The sequence below is a fragment of the Chiloscyllium plagiosum genome, unplaced genomic scaffold (assembly GCF_037043375.1).
Source record: "Chiloscyllium plagiosum isolate Xiang-an unplaced genomic scaffold, Cpla_swu_hap1 HiC_scaffold_1, whole genome shotgun sequence".
NCBI classification, from domain to species: Eukaryota; Metazoa; Chordata; class Chondrichthyes; order Orectolobiformes; family Hemiscylliidae; genus Chiloscyllium; species Chiloscyllium plagiosum.
The window spans coordinates 138,069,262-138,088,918 of NW_028270139.1; the positions used below are offsets into that span (position 1 = coordinate 138,069,262).

Genomic DNA, 19,657 nt, shown 5'->3' on the forward strand with positions numbered 1-19,657 from the left:
CTATGACTATGACTCAAAACTTTAAATGTTTTCTCTGCACACAGACCTGCTGAGTTTCTCCAACAATTTCTGTTTATTTATTTCAGATCTCCAGCATCTGTGTTTTATTCTGTGTTTTATTATATATAAAACTCATTCTACTTTACCTTTTGTACAGTAGACTACATGCCAAATGTGCAGACATGAGTATTTAAAAACTCCTCTAAGTGTTCTAATATTATATTTTTAGATTTTATTTGTGAAGTCACCTGGGAATTTCAATTGCTTTCCATGCAGTTCCAAATGAAGGCAGTTTTCTATAACGGTTCATGTAGTAACAATTCATGGAAGTTAGCCTGTAAATAAATGTAAGAATGTTATGTTCCCTGCGATACTCAATTATTTGAGATGCAAATAATTCTTGCATCATTCCTTATGTGCACAGGCAACACATGAACTGGACTGAGCAAATTAAAAGGCCCAGATTAGAAATTGCTCCTCTGTACACACATCTTATGGGCTCTCAAGGGGGAATTCTGGTGATCAACATCCATTGCCCAAAGGAAAACACAAATTATCCCACAAAATAATGTGTTTGTCGATTTCCCAGGCATCCCACACTATCCACTTAAAGCAGATTAGGAATAAGCTCCCTTACTGACGTAAATTCCTAATGCCCACTTGAAGGGTTATTCCAAGGATTGGATTGTGATGAGTTGAAAGGTGTGGTGCTGGAAAAGCACAGCAGGTCAATGCATTCCTGATGAAGGGTTTACGCCCAAAACGTTGACTTTCCTGTTCCTCGGATGGTGCCTGACCTGCTGTGCTTTTCCACTGCCACACTTCTCAACTCTGACTCCCTAGCATCTGCAGTCCTCACATTCTCCTCGGATTGTGATGATCTAAGCACATCCCACACTGTATATTTCAGGATATATCAGAGATACTAACCAAAACAGATCATTTCTCTTACTCAAGGTACTGTTCCTGACTCTACACTTGTGATTGGTCGTTTCACCATTTCTCCTTCACCATCACCGATCTTCCACATCTCCTCCGGGGATAACAGGCTATCATTGTTCAAGCAAGAAGACTGGCATCAATCGACTTAAAATGGGCAAACCATCCTGGGGCTGGTGGGGGGGGGAGGGGGGTGGTGGGAGCTGGGGAGGTGGAGGGCAGGTCAACAGAAGGGCCTGTTTCATTGAGTTGCATGTGGCAAGTTACATTTGGCTTTTGTTAAAATATGTTTTGAGGTTTGATCCCCATAGGTTCATTTGGATTTGGCTTGTGTCACTTAGATGGACACCAGACCTGGACTAGCCCTGAGTCAATGACCTCCCTGTGGATGCTTGATTCTGATTTGATTTGATAAGATCCCAGATGTTTTGTCAGATCAATGTACAATGTCAAAGGTGCACATAGTGCATGTGACAACCACTACAACAGTCAGATTGATCCTAACCACAATTTCCTGTTTTAGTTTATTTTAACTTTCAATCTAATGTCCTGTCTCATGTAGGTCAGCTATTTTATTTTGTTTCCTCACTGAGATAAAGAAGTAAATATTGTAACCTACACTACATTGCACACAGGAACACTAGCATAACCCATAGTCTTACAAACCTCAAGAGAGTTATCCAATCACCATTGGCTATTGGGAAGATGGGCTGTCTCTGCCAAACTCCACTAGTGAGCTACCAAATCCATCTTTTTTAACAGACTAAGATTAGGAAAGTCAACCTTTTTGGCGTAACCCTTCATCAGGAATGCATTGACCTGCTGTGCTTTTCCAGCAACACATTTTCAGCTAAGATTATGACAGCCTGTTCACATCTTTGTTGTCATATTTGACTGTGAGTTCAACTTTCAGTCTTGTATTTTTGTGATAAACTCAACTATTTTCACCTCTGAAGCATGCCAGGTTTCCATATCTGAGCTCAGCTGTCCCTGAAACACTTATTCTTGTCTTCATTATCTCCAAATTTGATTACTACAATGAAGTCCTGGTTAATCTCTCACATTTTATCCTGCATAACCTGAGTCCATTCAAAACTGCTGCCTGTGTCTTACAGCAGTTTCTGTTTCTCTATTATTCCTGTGCTCACGGATACACTAGTCAAGTGACAACATGATTTTAACATTTTTACTTTTTCTTTCAAAGCCACTTTAAGCCTCATATTAGCCTTATTCTATAATCCACTCCAATTTCTTATTCAATAATCCCCCCAGTTCTAAGATATACACAGATTTCCACTCTGACTTCCCGATTTACATTGCTTCACCATTGGTGGCTGTGCCTTCAGTTGCCTGGATGCCAAGCCCTGGAATATTGTCTTCTGCCTCTGTACTTCGTAGAGTCATAGTCATGGAGATGACCAGCACGAAAACAGTCCCTTCGGTCCAACTCATCCATACTGACCAGATATCCTAACATAATCCAGTCCCATTTGCCAGCACTTGGCCCAATATCCCTCTAAATCCTTCCTATTCTTATACCCAACCAGATGCCTCTTAAATGCTGTAATTGAACTAGCCTCCACCACTTCCTCTGGCAGTTAATTCCAAGCATGCACCACCCTCTGTGAAAAAGTTGCTCCTTAAGTCTCTTTTATATCTTTCCTCTCTCACCCTAAACCTATGCCCTCTAGTTCTGGGCTCACTCACTCCAGGGAAAAGACCTTGTCTATTTATCCTATCCATGCGTCTCATGATTTTATAAACCTCTATAAAGTCAACCCTCACGCTCCGACCCTCCAGGGAAAATAGCCCCATCCTATTCAGCCTCTCCCAATAGCTCAAATCCTCCAAACCTGGCAATATCCTTGTAAATCTTTTCTGAACCCTTTCAGGTTTCACAACATCTTTCCCATAAGAAGGAGACAAGAATTGCACGCAATCTTCCAAAGGTGGCCTAACCAATGTCCTATAGAGCCACAATATGACCTCCTAACTCCTATACTCAATGCTCTGACTAATAAAGGAAAGCATACCAAATGCCTTCTTCACTACCTGCGACTCTACTTTCAAGAAGCTATGAACGTGCACTCCAACACTCCTCAAGACCTTACCATTAAGTGTATAAGTCCTGCTCTGAATTGCTTTTCCAAAATGCAGCGCCTCGCATTTATCGAGATTTTGGAGAAAATGCAAAGGCATGGGATTGAGGGTAATTTAGCAGTTTGGATTAGAAACTGGCTTTCTGAAAGAAGGTAGTGAGTGGTGGTTGATGGAAAATATTCAGCCTGGAGTCTGGTTACTAGTGGTGTGTCACAGGATCTGTTTTGGGACCACTGCTGTTTGTCATTTTTATAAATGACTTAGACGCAGGCATAGATGGATGGATTAGTAAATTTGCAGATAACACTAAAGTCGGTGGAGCAGTGGACAGTTTGGAAGAATGTTACAGTTTGCAGGGGGACTTGGATAAACTGCAGAATTGGGCTGAGAGGTGGCAAATGGAGTTCAATGCAGCTAAATGTGAGGTCACGTACTTTGGGAAGAATAACAGGAAGGCAGAGTACTGAGTCAATGGAAAGATTCTTGGTAGTGTGGACATGCAGAGGGATCTTGGAGTCCATGTATATAGATCCCTGAAAGTTGCCACCCAGATTGATAGTGCTGTTAAGAAGGCATACGGTGTGTTAGGTTTCATTCGTAGAGGGATTGAGATCCCCAGCCGTAATGTCATGCTGCAACTATACAAAATGCTAGTGCAGCTACACTTGAAATATTGTGTACAGTTCAGGTCGCCCCATTGCAGGAAGGAAGTGGAAGCATTGGAAAAGGTGCAGAGGAGATTTACCAGGATGTTGCCTGGTCTGGAAGGAAGGTCTTATGAGAAAAGGCTGAGAGACTTGGGTCTGTTCTCATTGAAAAGAAGAAGACTTAGAGGGGATTTGATGGAGACATTCAGGATGATCAGAGGATTAGATAGGGTAGATAGTGAAAGTCTTTTTCCTAGGATGATGACGTCATCTTGTACGAAAGGGCATAACTACAAATTGAGGGGTGATAGATTTAAGACAAATGTCAGAGGCAGGTTCTTTACTCAGAGAGTGGTAAGGGAATGTACCTGCCAATGTAGTCAACTCTGCCACATTAGGGAGATTTAAACAATCCTTGGATAAGCACATGGATGATGATGATATAGTGTAGTGGGACAAGCTGAGAATAGTTCACAGGTCGGCGCAACATCGAGGGAAAAAGGGCCTGTTCTGCACTGTATTGTTCTATGTTCTATATTCCAAACTCCATCTGCCACTCCTCAGCCCATTGGCTCATCTGATCAAGATCCTGTTGTACTTTGAGATAACCTTCGCTGTCCACTACACCTCTAATTTTGGGGTCATCTGCAAACCTACTAACTATACCTCCTATGTTCACATCCAAATCATTTATATAAATGACAAAAAGTAATGGATCCTGCACCGATCCTTGTGTCCCTCCACTGGTCACAGGCCTCCAGTCTGAAAGCAACTCTCTACCACCACTCTCCGTCCTCTACCTTTGAGCCAGTGCTGTATCCAAATGGCTAGTTCTCCCTGTATTGCATGAGATCTAACCTTGCTAACCAGTCTCTCATGAGGATTCTTGTCCAACGCCTTACTGAAGTCCGTATAGATCATGTCCACCACTCTACCCTCATCAATCCTCTTTGTTACTTCTTCAAAAAACTCAATCAAGTTTGTGAGACATGATTTCCCACGCACAAAGCCCTGCTGACTATCCTTAAACAATCCTTGCCTTTCCAAATACATGTATATCTTGTCCCTCAGGATTCCCTCCAACAACTTGCCCATATCAATGTCAGGCTCACTGGTCTATAGTTCCCTGGCTTTTCCTTAACACCTTTCTTAAATAGTGGCACAACATTAGCCAATCTCAGTCTTCTGGCACCTCACCTGTGACTATCGATGATACAAATATCTCGGCTCATGGCCCAGCAATCACTTCCCTAGATTCCCATAGAGTTCTGGGTAAACCTGATCAGGTTCTGTGGATTTATCCACTTTTCTGTATTTCAAGACATTCAGTACCTCCTCCTCTGTAATATGGTCATTTTTCAAGATGTCACCATCTATTTCTCCACATGCCTTTACCTTCCATGTCCTTCTCCATAGTAAACACTGATGCCCTCCAAATAACTCCTTAAGATCCACGTCTTTGTCCAAGCTTATCATCATCTGACCTAATAAATTCCCTAATGTGCTCTGTGTCATGCTTTGTTTTATAATGCCCCATGGACTTGATATGTTTAAGGTGCTATAAAAATAATTTCTTTTTTACTGACTATTGACAGAATCCATGTTATATGCCAATATCTGTCATCACGTAAGTTCTACTTAGAATAAGAACATGATTGAAGTATGTTCATATTACTAATATCTTTCTATTTTGCTATCCTTTCAGTGAATGAATGCTACATTAACGCACAGGAAAGCCCAAAGCCGACCATCGGCAATTAATTCAAGAATAAATGTGGGGTTCACAGCTTGGCAATTCCTTACGTGTCTACTGACATGATATATTTGGTGTCATCCAACCCAGCTAGTCTTTAATTTGTCTTCTCTCCTTATGCTCATAACGGCTGTCCAAGGTGACATGATTATCATTGACTTTTACTGCTGCTGGGGGAAGTCATTACGATGTTTTATTTACCAATTAATTCAGAACATTGATTTTTCTTTGGACAACAACAATTTTCTCATCATTAAATCTCCCACTGGAGAAATAAACTTTTCAGTTTCCATTTGTGTATCAGTGATGGATAATGTAGGCTAATAGCCACTCTCCAGTGGGGGAAGCACATATTGGTCGTCACCTCGTTTCAGTAGTTATCTGTTTAAATTCAACCTATTGAGAGCTAAAATGCACAAACAATAAATGATACCATGTTCAGCACAACATCTTGGGCCGAAGGACCCATTCCTGTGCTATATTGTTCTATTTATTAATGATGTGAAGGTACCGGTGTTGGACTGGGGTAGACAATGTAACAAATCACACCACACCAGGTTATAGTCCAGCAGATTCATTTGAAAATACTAGGTTTTGTAGCGCTGCTACCTTCCAAATAAACCTGTTGGACTATAATCTGGTATGGTGTGATTTTTAACTTTGCTCAAATAAAAAGCTAGTGGTCCTGTTAGTGACAAATAAGTGGAGTTTTATCTCGAGCAGAGGACTGTAAACCACCCTTCGGGAAGTGAAACAACTTTTTATCTGATCTGGTAGTTGTCAAATATAACCGAAAGCAGTGATGTTTTGAAAAAATCCTCATCTTAATATATTTAACATTAATTAGCAGGATAAAACTGCCAGTAATTTTCCATGCCTGAATCTATCAGATGATTACTAGGATAGGAAATGGGAGTGTCATTTGGGTAGTATGAATAGGTGATAGCTTTGTGATAGACTATTTATCAAGAGTTCTAGGGAACTGAGTTCAAATCTCGCTGTGGCAGATGAAATTTGAATTCAATAAAATTCTGGAATTAGGAATCTGACGATGGCTATGAAATCATTGTCAATTATCAGGGAAAGTGCCTTTGGCTCACTCATCTCCCTTAAGGAGGAAAACTGCCATCCTTACCTGGTCTGGCTGACACGTGACTCCCAACCCACGGCAATGTGGTTGACTCTTAACTGCCCTCTGGGCAATTAAGGATGGGCAATAAATGCTGGCCCAGCCAGTGATGCCCACATCCAATGAATGAATTTTTAAAAAATGTTTGGGGATAGGACTAGTGCTGTTTAAGATTAGTGCAGGGATAACCGTATCCTGTGTCTAAGACAATGCCTGATCACAAAGTTAAAGCTGGGATCTAACTGACATAGAGTGCCCCTGGTAGAATGTTACACCGGGTTTGGTAGCATTGCCTCTGAGTAACCTTCTTATTTCAGCCACTCCCATTTTACCGGGTATCAGCATAATGCTGGTTGATCTCCCTCGTCAATTTCCTTCTGTCAGTCATCCATTCTTCCCAATGAATGAGAGCTCTTGTACATTTCTCATAGGATTCAGCTGGGTATCTGCACATCACTTACACATCACCCCATTGCATGACTGCTATTCCCATTCATATTTATCATCATTTGGATTTAGCAGATTACAACCTAATACCCTTCAATTGCCAAAAGGGGACATAAAGTCAATCATTTTTGTCTTACATTCATGAGGAAATTAAACTTTGGAAGGGGGCACCAATTTATACAACAAGAAAAGAAGGAACCCGACTTGGCATGGAAATAAAGCAGGATTTGTTAACTGTCAACCTTTGCTAACTGATTAACCACAGACCAGGCAGATAGACTTTGATTCGTCAGTTTATTGCCATGCTGAATGCATGTTCTTTTTAATAAATGTCCTTTTCTGCCAGGAACTCTTACCATTTATCTGGATTAGAGGCTGGTAGTTATACGTGTTTCACATGTTCTTCCTAACACGATGAATCACTTCTGCATTAAATTTAATCTTTTATATATCTGGGATATGGATGTCATTGGCACAACCACCTGATGAAGGATCAGCATTCCGAAAGCTAGTGTGCTTCCAATTAAACCTGTTAAATTATAACCTGGTGTTGTGTGATTTTTAACTTTGTGCAGTCCAACACCGGCTTCTCCAAATCATTGGCAAGGCCAGCATTTATCTCCACTCCAAATTACCCTGCGTAACACATTAGTCCATTTCAGAAGTAACTATGAATTGCTGTGGATAGGGAGTCACATCTCTGGTGGTTTTCCTTTTTAAAGTCAGTGAAACAGATTGGTATTTACACTAATTGATGATAGCTTCCTGGGGCTCACTATTCCAGGTTTATTAACTCTAGCAGGGCAAAAGTGAGGACTGCAGATGCTGGAGATCAGAGTCAAGATTAGAGTGGTGCTGGAAAAGTACAACAGGTCAGCCAGCATCCGAGGAGCAGGAAAATCGATGTTTCGGGCAGGAGCCCTTCAGATTTTCCTGCTCCTCGGATGCTGTCTGATCTGTTGTGCTTTTCCAGTACCACTCTAATCTTGACACTTATTAACTCCAGTAGCTTCTTTGGTGTGATTTTATCTCATTTCACCACAGCCTGGTCTTGTTCAGCGATATTACCATCATGCCACCAAACCAATGCCCCTTGGAAAAAAAACCCATGTATGAGAAGAAATAAAATGATAACAATCTCGGCTTGCAAATTATCACACCAACCTAACAAGCCTTTGATTGTGGCACATGTAATATAGTAATTCTTAATCATTGTGAATTAATTCAAAATTAATTAAACATAATAATTGTCATTTTAAATCTTCAACAACCATCACCCTAAGTAAGTTCATCTGATATTTTACCAGTAATGGCAATGTTCAATATTGGATTCATGTGCTATATCAATTTGTGGATAATATCAGTTGTATCTTTTGCAGGTTAAACCTAACAATTGAGGAGGAGAAACTTTCTAAATATGCAGAATGTAGTGCCAATACGTTATGATCTGGAAAGCATTGCCTGAAAGGGTGGTAGAAGCAGATTCACTAATGACATTCAAAAGAGAATTGGATAAATACCGGAAAGGGAAAGTTTTTTGGAGTTGAGGAAAGAGCTGTCAAGTAGCACTAACCAGTAGCTTTTTTCAAAGGGTTTAACAGGCTTAATTGCCCTCCCCTGCACTGTATGGTTCTGTGATTACAGCATGCACTTTTATGTACAATGTTTTAGTAATTTAAACTTATTACAGAATGTTTAAATGCAGTTAAGGCAAGATATGGATGGTAATATTTACAGCATTGCCATTTTAGCACTCTACGGCCAGATTGAGATAATGCCATCCATTATTCACACAACAGGTCAACATGTAGTGACTATACTGAAGAGAATGTTTATCAACAGTTTGATCACTTTTCTGCATCTTGACTGATTATCACATCAAGACAGTGCATGACAATATAACAAAAATGAGTGTGTGGAAAACGTTTGGTGCTCCATTCAATTTGAATGCTCCATATGGAATACTGATGGGAACAGTCTTCATTAAACCACAACCAACTGTTCAAACTTCAAACATGGATTAAACCCTTTAATTAAACCAACAATTTGGTTTTGAAAGAAGAAGCAGGAGAAAGAAAAGAGCACTGTGGTATTAAAGATAATCTTGCATGAATGTGAGAGGGAAACGTTATGTGAATAACCATGTGGTTAACGAGGAGAATAGTTCTGTGACTGCTATTAGGGGGTTTTCTACAGAATGGTGTAAGCCAGCAGATTTTGGAAAAATGCAGATGTAACAGGGTTGTTCTTATGGCTGACTTCAACTTTCCCAATATTGACTGGAACCTCCTTAGTTCAGATGGTTTGGATGGAGTCATTTTTGTCAGGTATGTTCAGGAGGGTTTCCTTACTCAGTACGTAGACAGGCCGATGAGGGGAGAGGCCATTTTGGATTTGGTGCTCGACAATGAGATAGGACAGGTGTCAGATCTCACGGTGGGAGAACACTTTGGTGACAGTGACCACAACTGCCTCACATTTACCACACCCGCATGGGCCCCAGCTATGCCTGCCTCTTCGTAGGATATGTGGAACAATCCATCTTCCGCAACTACACTGGCCCCACCCCCCACCTTTTCCTCCGCTACATCGATGACTGTATCGGCGCCGCCTCGTGCTCCCACGAGGAGGTTGAACAGTTCATCCACTTCACCAACACCTTCCACCCCGACCTCAAATTCACCTGGACAGTCTCAGATTCCTCCCTCCCCTTCCTCGACCTTTCTATTTCTATCTCAGGCGACCGAATCAACACGGACATCTACTACAAACCAACCGACTCCCACAGCTACCTGGACTACACCTCCTCCCATCCTGCCCCCTGTAAAAACGCCATCCCATTCTCCCAATTCCCTCGACTCCGCCGCATCTGCTCCCAGGAGGACCAGTTCCAAAAACGCACATCCCAGATGGCCTCCTTCTTCAAGGACCGCAATTTCCCCCCAGACGTGGTCGACGATGCCCTCCACCGCATCTCTTCCACTTCCCGATCCTCCGCCCTTGAACCCCGCCCCTCCAACCGCCACCAGGGCAGAACCCCACTGGTCCTCACCTACCACCCCACTAACCTCCATGTACAGCGCATCATCCGCCGCCATTTCCGCCACCTCCAAACGGACCCCACCACCAAGGATATATTTCCCTCCCCTCCCCTATCAGCATTCCGTAAAGACCACTCCCTCCGTGACTCCCTCGTCAGATCCACACCCCCCACCAACCCAACCTCCACTCCCGGCACCTTCCCCTGCAACCGCAGGAGGTGCAAGACTTGCACCCACACCTCCCCCCTCACCTCCCTCCAAGGCCCCAAAGGAAACTTCCATATCCGCCACAGATTCACCTGTACCTCCACACATATCATCTATTGCATCCTTTGCACCCGATGTGGCCTCCTCTATATTGGGGAGACGGGCCGCCTGCTTGCGGAGCGTTTCAGGGAACACCTCTGGGACACCCGGACCAACCAACCCAACCACCCTGTAGCTCAACATTTCAATTCCCCCTCCCACTCCACCAAGGATATGCAGGTCTTTGGACTCCTCCATCGTCAGACCACAGCGAAACGACGGTGGGAGGAAGAACGCCTCATCTTCCGGCTAGGAACCCTCCAACCACAAGGGATGAACTCGGATTTCACCAGTTTCCTCATTTCCCCTCCCCCCAGCCTGTCTCAGTCAAATCCATCAAATTCAGCACCGCCTTCCTAACCTGCAATCTTCTTCCCGACCTCTCCGCCCCCACCCCAGTCTGACCTATCACCCTCACCTTGACCTCTTTCCACCTATCACATTTCCGACGCTCCTCCCCCAAGTCCCTCCTCCCTATCTTTTATCTTAGCCTGCTGGACCAACTTTCCTCATTCCTGAAGAAGGGCTAATGCCCGAAACGTCGATTCTCCTGTTCCCTAGATGCTGCCTGACCTGCTGCGCTTTTCCAGCAACACATTTCCATCTCTGATCTCCAGCATCTGCAGACCTCACTTTCTCCTCACATTTACCATAGCCTTGGAGAGGGAAAGGAGCAGTTACCAAGTGAACTGGGGAAAAGGAAATTATGACATTATTAGACAGGAGTTAGGAAGTACAGATTGGGAACAATTGTTCCACAGAAAGGACACAGCAGACACATGGAGACTGTTTAAGGAGCAGTTGTTGCGAGTAATGCATAAATTTGTTCCTCTGAGACAGGCAAGAAGGGGGAAGATTAAGGAACTTCGGATGACGAGAACAGAGGAGCTTCTCGTCAAAAGGAAGAAGGCAGCTTACGTAAAGTGGAGAAAGCAAGGATTTAGCACAGCTTTAGAGAGTTACAGGCTTGCTAGAAAGGAGCTCAGTAATGGACTGAGGAGAGCCAGGAGGGGGCACAAAAAAGGCTTGGCAAGAAAGATCAGAGAGAACTCAAAGGCATTTTACTCATATGTGAGGAAGAAAAAAATGATCAGGGAAAAGGTAGGGCTGATCAGGGATAGCATAGGGATCTTGTGCGTGGAGTCTGAGCAGATAGGGGAAGCCCTAAACAAGTGTTTTCCTTCGGCTTTCAGTAAAGAAAAGGACCTTGTTGTGAATAAGAACTTTGAGGAGCTGGGAAACAGGCTTGAAGAGATCATAATTGATGAAGTTGATGTGCTGGAAATTTTGGCAAACATTAAGTCCCCAGGGCCAGACCAGATTTATTCTAGTCGCTCCGGGAGGCGAGAAAGGAGATTGTTAAGCTGCTGGCGGAGATCTTTTCTTCCTCACTCTCCACGGGAGTCGTACCAGAGGGAGGTGAATGTTGTTTCTCTTTTCAAGAAGGGGAATGGGGAAATCCCTGGCAATTACAGACCAGTCAGTCTTATGTCTGTGGTCAGCAAGATTTTGGAAAGAATTCTGAGGAATAGGATTTATGACAATTTGGAAAAGCATAGTGTGATTAAGACAGTCAGCATGGCTTTGTGAGGGGCAGGTAATGTCTCACAAATCTTATTGAGTTCTTTGAGGAGGTGACGAGACAGGTCAATGAAGGTCAAGCAGTGGATGTGGTGTATATGGACTTCAGCAAGGCATTTGATAGGGTTAGAACATAGAACATAGAACATAGAACAATACAGCACAGAACAGGCCATTCGGCCCACGATGTTGTACTGAACATTTGTCCTAGCTTAAGCACCCATCCATGTACCTATCCAATTGCCGCTTAAAGGTCACCAAAGATTCTGACTCTACCACTCCCACAGGCAGCGCATTCCATGCCCCCACCACTCCCTGACATCTCCCCTATACCTTCCACCCTTCACCTTAAATTTATGTCCCCTTGTAACACTCTGTTGCACCCGGGGAAAAAGTTTCTGACTGTCTACTCTATCTATTCCTCTGATCATCTTATAAACCTCTATCAAGTCACCCCTCATCCTTCGCGTTCCAACGAGAAAAGGCCTAGCACTCTCAACCTATCCTCGTACGACCTATTCTCCATTCCAGGCAACATCCTGGTAAATCTTCTCTGCACCCTCTCCAAAGCTTCCACATCTTTCCTATGGTATGCTCATTCATAAAGCCAGGAGGTATGGGATACAGGGAGATTTGGCTATCTGGATTCAGAATTGGTTGGCTGACAGAAGATAGAGAGTGGTTGTCGCTGGAAAGTATTCTGCCTGGAGGTCAGTGTTGAATGGTGTCCCTCAGGGCTCTGTTCTTGGGCCTCTGCTCTTTGTAGTTTTTATAAATGACTTGGGCTTGTTTTATGAAGAGAGGTTGACTAAGCTCAGACCTTTCTCTCTGGAGAGAAAGATGAAAAGAGGAGACCTGATCGAGGTATACAAGGTACTGAGATTCAGAGATGCCGGTGTTGGACTGGGGTGTACAAAGTTAAAAATCACACAACACCAGGTTATAGTCCAACAGGTTTAATTGGAAGCACACTAGCTTTCGGAGCGACGTTCCTGATGAAGGAGCGTCGCTCCGAAAGCTAGTGTGCTTCCAATTAAACCTGTTGGACTATAACCTGGTGTTGTGTGATTTTTAACAAGGTACTGAGAGGCATGGATAGAGTCAATCACCAGCAACTTTTCCCCAGGGCATGATTGACTGGCACGAGGGGTCATAGTTTTAAAATATTAGGAGGAGTTGCATAGAGGAGTCGTATAGAGAGTTGTGAATGCATGGAATGCGTTGCCAGCGGTGGTGGTGGAAGCAGAGTCATTAGGGACATTTAAGCGACTGCTGGACGTGCATATGGACAGCAGTGAATTGAGGGGTGCGTAGGTTAGGTTATTTTATTTTAGATTAGGAATAATTCTTGGCACAACATTGTGGACCAAAGGGCCTGTTCTGTGCTGTGCTTTTCTATGTCTATGATCTAAAATTCAAATTTCTGACCACAATATTTTACGTCTAATTTTTGCAGGTAATTTGATTAATAAAAAGCCTTGTTTGTTTTTAATCTTTGTGTAGACCTGTGTTTATTTTACATGTGCTTATTGCAATTTTAATACATTATTATATTCTAATAAAGAAATATTGACAATTCATTAATTGTGCATAATCAGATAGAAGGAGCAGGTATAATTTCAAAACATATTTTCAGGATCAAGTCTTATTTTTGAATTATTTATTTATTCCTTGCCTGTGATGTCATCATATGAATTTATGTGGCCAGTGTTCTGACTCTATCTCTTCACCTTGTCAATTTCTTGCAAGTTTCTTTTTCCAGATCCGAGAAAACTGACAAGCCAACTTAATATCCTCTTAATCATTCTGCACTTTGTTTTATAGAATCATAGAATCATAGAGATGTACAGCATGGAAACAGACTCTTCAGTCCAATCCGTCCAAGCCGGCCAGATATCCCAACCCAATCTAGTCCCACCTGCCAGCACCTGGCCCATATCCCTCCAAACCCTTCCTATTCACATACCCATCCAGATGCCTCTTAAATGCTGCAATGGTACCAGTCTCCACCACATCCTCTGGCAGCTCATTCTATACATGTACCACCCTCTGTGTGACAAAGTTGCCTCTTAGGTCTATTTTATATCTTTCCCCCCTCACCCTAAACCTATGCCCTCTAGTTCTGGACTCCCCAACCCCAGGGAAAAGACTTTGTCTATTTATCCTATCCATGCCCCTCATAATTTTGTAAACCTCTATAAGGTCACCCCTCAGTCTCCGACGCTCCAGGGAAAACAGCTCCAGCCTGTTCAGCCTCTCTCTGTAGCTCAGATCCTCCAACCCTGGCAACATCCTTGTAAATCTTTTCTGAACCCTTTCAAGTTTCACAACATCTTTCCGATAGGAAGGAGACCAGAATTGCACGCAATATTCCAACAGTGGCCTAACCAATGTCCCATACAGCCACAACATGACCTCCCAACTCCTGTACTCAATACTCTGACCAATAAAGGAAAGAATTCCAAACATTAATTTATTCCCTTTCCTAAATGCTGCTGTATGGTTCCAACACCACACAGTTTATTCCTGATTGTATACATGTTTAAAAAGGAAAAGCATAAAAGGATGGATACTACTTGAAGTCAATGCAGCCCGATTAAGAGGGAGGTGGTGGTGTAGTATTAATGTCCAAGGACATTAATCCAGAAACTCAGGCTAATGTTTTGAGGGACATGAGTTTGAATCTCATCATGGTAGATGATGAAATCTGAATTAATAAAAATCTGGAATAACACCTAATGTGAAGTAATCACTGTCAATTATCGTTAGAATCAATTATCATTAAAACACACACATGGTTCACTCATGTCTGTTTGGAGAAGGAAAACTGCCTGATTTTTCAGTCAGCAATCTTCCTCTGCTTTTTATCAAATGATCAATTAATTGTAGATGTGAGTATGAATGCATGTTTCTGAATTTCAAGATATTGTATCTCACCCAAAGAACAGAGTAAGTATCATTCCTATATTTATTGGTGTTTCCATGTTCCTGAATTATAAGACCCAATTTCTTTCTATCCAAACTCATTTTCTCCTTCCCTATACTCATAAAAAATGCCCCGATTTTTCCAGTGTCTCATCATAAATGTATCTTATCTTTGGCATCATTCTAATGAATCACTTCTGCACTGTATCCTTGTCATTGACATTCATCTTAAAGAAAGAAACACAACATTGCATGCAATAATTTATCACAGCCAAGTTAATGGGCAAGTTCTTAGCAGAAAGTAGCTAAGGGTTGTGTTTGTTAAGTTTTGTGAAAGTTTTTTCTCTCTAGGATGCTAACGTGTTCTCTTGTGCTGTCATCCCAAACTCACCTCAGTAATGATGCACCATGCTCCTGTGGTTCTGACTCATCTATTGCTAGCCTGATTCTCCCATTTGTTGTAGGTAGATGTATTCACCAGTGCCAGGACACCTTTAAAAGGTCATTGTGCTATCAGTCAATTGCTGGCAGTCTGGAGCTGCCCTGCTCAGTTCCTGATATTTGTCCCAGACATGGCAGACAAGGGGAAATTAGTGCCCCCACCCCCACCACCTTATGGAGGTCTTGGCTGATGTGATGCAGCGAAGAACTGTTTCTTTCTCCCAAGACTGACAGAGGAGACCACGAAACCGGAGCCTGCTAGTCCTGACTGAGTTTGCCAGCCAGTTAGTCCAGTCGTGATCAGGAGAGGAACATCTGAGAGAGAAAGAAGTAGAAAGAAGGTCAATGACCTTCTTTGCACCAGTCGGGTAAACACAACCCTCTTCTCTCTGTTACCTCACGTTCCCTCTATCACTTCCATTGACACCCCATGCTTCATTGTTCTTGTCTTTGCATGCAAAATCTTCCCTCACTTGCTGATACTCAATCCCCAGATGACTAACCATCCATGCTCTGTGCACTACCTATGCACTTACTCAGGACTAGTCATGACCTGTTCTCCACCAGCACTTTCAATTGTACCACACAGTTGCATCTCAATCCATTCCTGCTTTTGCCTCATTCAAGGAGAAGATGGCCCACAGTCAGGCAGAAGGAGATGGGACAGGTGGTAGTGTGCCCAACATTCACTCCTTATGAGTAGGGTCTTGACTGTGACTGCCTGAACTGTGGATTGATCATGCCAAGATCCTGCACTGCTATCAGCAACTGCCCCCTGACTTCCTGTATGGAGAACCCTTGCCTAAAGGGATTCCCCCTGAAATGACTGAGGACTACTCCATTTTGAATTTGAGGCCCTGGCTGTTTGCTTGAAGCAATTGCAGTGCATTTTGTGCTTAACCGGCTGGCACATAGTGTAAGTGTAACACTGAGAACAGATGGTTTTGTACAGCACACTGTCCACTCTATTGACTGATAACTTCTGGAAAAAACAGCAAGCTGCTTAGCTTGATGTCAGCATTAAACAGTGAGGCAAGCCAGAACTACTGTACTTTAGGTTGTGGCTGCAGGGCTAAATCACAAAAGGCTAAGGCAAGGTAGGGATGTTGAGAAGACCCAGGATGGCATAAAGAGAGGGGGCACTAAGAGAGTAGCCTGTTCTAGTCCAGGAGATGGGAAAGTTGGGAACTTTTGGCAACCAGTTTTGATGTGGCAGCTGGGAGAATAGGAGACCTTGTGTTACTGAGGAAAAAGGAGGTAGTAACACAGGTAATAATCAGCAATAATACACGTTAATAGATTTCTTGCTCCTACTCACTAGTGAGAGTCTCACCTCGATAGCTGGCCATATGTTGGATAGTTTTATTTATTGATCTTGAAATTCAGGAGTGGCCTCCTCAACATCCCAATTGATTTTTCCAAATGTCTCACCATGGCCTGTGTCACTCACACCCTGAGGAGATTCCTTCCAATGATTTAAAAACAAAACTTTCACGCTCTTTTTACATTTGGCTGCATGATTACGCCTGGGATCCCACATTTCGGTTTATATTGTCACTGAAAAACCATCAGAGGGGTATGATAGATAAAAGTCGATCTGACCTTGTCAGTTTTATTCCTGTAATGTAGATGGAAATTCCACTCTTATGTACTTGAACATTTAAGTCCCTCTGCATCCCTTCAGCTTCTAAAGTTTCACCATTTAATGCATGGTTCATCTTTTTAATCTTTCTCTCAACATAAATTACGTTACCATTTTCCTCATTAAATTTCCATCATCTATCTACTTAATCTATTCTCCATGTCTTTGTGTGGCATGGTGGCTCAGTGGTTAGCATTGCTGCCTCACAGCACCAGGGGCCTGGGTGTGATTCCCACCTTGGGTGATTGTCTGTGTGGAATTTGCATGTTCTCCCTGTGTCTGTGTGGGTTTGCTCTGGTTTCCTCCCACACTCCAGAAAGATGTGTAAGTTAGGTGGATTGGTCATGCTAAATTGCCCATAGTATTAGGTGCATTAGTCAGGGGTAAATGTAGGGAAATGGGTCTGGGTGGGTTACTCTTTAGAGGGATGGTATGGACTTGTTGGGCTGAAGGGCCTGTTTCCACACTGTAGGGATTCTAATCTAATCTTTATGGAAACTACTTGTAGTCCTTGTTACAGTTAACTATGCTCCCTACTTTTATGCTACCAGAACATTTTTTCTATTTTAATCTCCTCTACTTCAATCAGATTATTTATATGTGTTTGAAAGAACAGCAACCCTGAGTGGCATTTTTGATTATAGCCCTTCATCAAACATCACTTTCTCTCTTCTGTCTTTTAATCAATTTCCTATCCTTGTTGCCACACTCTCCTTAATGTTTTCCGCCTTAAAATTATCAGCCAGGCTCAACTACATTTCTTTTATTCATACATAATCTGGTACTTTTTCACATATTGAATATGCCAGATGCATACTGGCTGCCCTTCATTAACCCATAATCTTTGTAGGTAAGTATTAACTTGCTCCTGTCATAACACCATTAGCAGCTTCCTCAATATAGATGTTAAATAACTAATTTGATTTATTTTGGGTTTTTTTTAACATGTATATAAAATCCAATCCAATTATCTTCTTACTCACTCCAATCTTTTCTATTTGCTCCCCCACTGTAGTTTCTGTGTCCGTCTTTGATTTTCTTGTATAGGTACCTGGTCAAGATAATTGGCAGAAGATTCAAAACCAAGATAAGAGGAAATGTTTTTGTTAACTGAGTTGTTAGAACTGGAATCCAATGCCTTAAAGTGCAGTGCAAACATATCGAATAACAACTTTCAAAAGAGAACTGGATAAATAACTGCACCAGGAAAAGATTTGCAGAAAGGGGATAAGGCAGGGAGGCAGGAGTTGGTGGGGATCATTCACTCAAAACGTCAACAGGGAAATGGGCCAAAGTCTCTCCTTCTGTGCTATGGTACGATTCGAGAAAGAGAGACTGAACATTGCTGTTGTATGATGTATCCTCGTCACTGCTCAGTCCAGCTATCTGGATTATAGGTCACCAGAAGGTAACTTTAATGCCAACATCTTTCTTTTGGGTTGAGATCCACAGGATCTGCCTAGTGGTAGTGAAGAAAAACAAAAACGTCTAACTGCAAGAGATTTGTGTCTTACACATGACGTAATTTAATGTATGATTATGATCATGGGCGGAATCTTCATAACCCTGAACAATGTTTGTGCCAAGTCAAGAAATTTAGGAAAGGGTGGGTGAAATGTCATATGAGGCCCTTCTTGAAATCGACACCAAAAATTTGCATTTTCCAAGCAAGTGTTGGGTGTTGAGATGGGGTTCTTCTGAGTGAGAGGTGAGAGGTATATTAGGATAGATTATTAGTACAATACTGCATTGGGCCAAGGTCATTTTTGATGGGGAGTTGGAGGATCTCCTCAATCACGTCCTCATTTATGATTGTATTGTAGGTTAGATATTCTTTGAATGTTCTCTCCATCAGAGGCTGGTCTTTTCTCTGTCTTTACTCCACATCGGTTTGAGGCCAAGGGTGATTTGTCTGTATTATACCTTGATGGCACTGAAGAAGCCCTGAACTCTTTTCCTTTTAGATTACACTGTCCACTCACATCTCAAGAGAGAATTCAGAGGTTTGAACCTCTTAGAAATGAGGACCAAATGGTAGAATTATTCTCACTTAACTCAAGATTAAAAGAGCATAAGACTAGGTTGTGGAAATAAAGATGCAAGTGAGGAACTCAAGACTTGCTGAATTTAATGTATGGTTCCAATGGAGATGTTATTTGCAGAATGTAATTGGTCAAAAAAAAACATTGACATTTTAGAGCAATATTCTAGGCTTCCTTCTCATAGAAAGGGTGGCTTGGTGGCACAGTGGTTAGTACTATTGCCTCAGAGTGCCGGGGGCCTGGATTCAGTTCCAGCCTCGCGTGACTGTCTGTGTGAAGTTTGCACATTCTCTCCTTGGGTTTCCGCCAGGTACTCAAGTTTCCTTCCACAGTCCAACAATATACACCTAGGTGGTTTGGCCATGTTAAATTGTCCCGTAGTGTGCAGGCTAGGTGAATTAGTATGGTACATTCAGGGTTATAGGGATACGGTGGGAAGGTGGGTCTGGGTGGCATGTTCATTGGAGGGTGGTTACAGACTCAATGGACCAAATGGCTTGCATTGCAGGGAGTCCATGGTTCTAACTGTACTTGGGGATCAGAGAGGCACTGTTAGAGGGTTTCATCTTTTGGAATCTTTGTCTACATGTTTGCATCTCCTTGAATCTGTTATCTTACAAGAGTTTGTATTATACTCTGATTGCTGGACGGTCAGCCTTAATGG

General features: G+C 42.5%; 1 long non-coding RNA gene across 1 annotated transcript in view; it reads right to left on the bottom strand.

Annotated features, from left to right (window-relative positions):
* Positions 1–230: 230 nt before the first annotated feature.
* LOC148152234 (uncharacterized) overlaps positions 231–19,657 on the bottom strand; it is a 50,593-nt gene continuing 31,166 nt past the window's right edge. Inside the window, exon 3 of the long non-coding RNA XR_015759627.1 lies at positions 231–335. This is a non-coding gene — a long non-coding RNA (uncharacterized LOC148152234). The remainder of the gene's footprint in view (positions 336–19,657) is intronic.